The sequence below is a fragment of the Genypterus blacodes genome, unplaced genomic scaffold, assembly GCF_046128005.1.
Source record: "Genypterus blacodes isolate CSIRO-AG114 ecotype Tasmania unplaced genomic scaffold, CSIRO-AGI_Gbla_v1 ptg000012l_1, whole genome shotgun sequence".
Lineage (NCBI taxonomy): Eukaryota > Metazoa > Chordata > Actinopteri > Ophidiiformes > Ophidiidae > Genypterus > Genypterus blacodes.
Window position 1 is genome coordinate 2,368,785 of NW_027466826.1, and position 874 is coordinate 2,369,658.

Sequence of the window (874 nt, forward strand, 5' to 3'; positions counted from 1 at the left end):
GCTCAGTTCTCCACCTTCTTGTGCATGTTGAGAATGCACAGCACGCAGCCCAGGACGGCTTCCTTAGACTCCTGGGATCGGATCCGGTCCCAGACGTGGCGCAGGGCTGTGCCAAGGTGGGCAGCGCCCGTAGAGAGGATCCTCCTGAGGAACTGTGCCACAGAGCCGGCCAGTCTGCTACTGAGGAGCCTGATAACCAGGGACCGCAGCAAGATGAAAACTGCTGGCATGCTGCCTGAGTGTGCTGTGCAAAAGAGAGAGAGAGGGAGAGAGAGAGAAAAAAGAACGCTGAAAAAGGAGGGGGAAAGGAGAGGGTTGGTTGAGAGAGAGGATGAAGTCACCACCAACACCACCTCTCCCTCTCTCCCTCTCTCTCTCACAGGATCAACAGAGCAGAGAGGGGGCTGTAAAGACTGGCTGTCAAAACTTCCCCCCTGAACCCGAACAGAAAATGTGCCCAGATAAGAGGCGAGGAATAATGGAGTCAGAGGGAGAGACCTCTGTCAGACCTCTTCAATCACAGCTTATCCTCTATGAGGTAATATCCTCAGCTCAAACACACACACACACTCGGGTACACTTACCTCCGCCTTTGCTCTGCACAGGAAGAGATTTGTCCCTGAGGCGTTTCGCTCCGTCAGACCACAAAATTACAAGATTCAATTTCAAGATTCGTTTTTTTTTTTATATATATAATTCCTCTGTAGTTTTACAAAATTGTGAAATGAATTCTTTCTATCCAGGAGCGAGAGACGTCTTCCTCCATCAGTGAGGGGCAGCTGAATGGCCCTGTCGCTCTGCTCCTTAAACCATGAAAAGCTCCTGGCATGACAAGTGTGGGGGTCGGATACTAGTCAAACAGATGATGACCCCC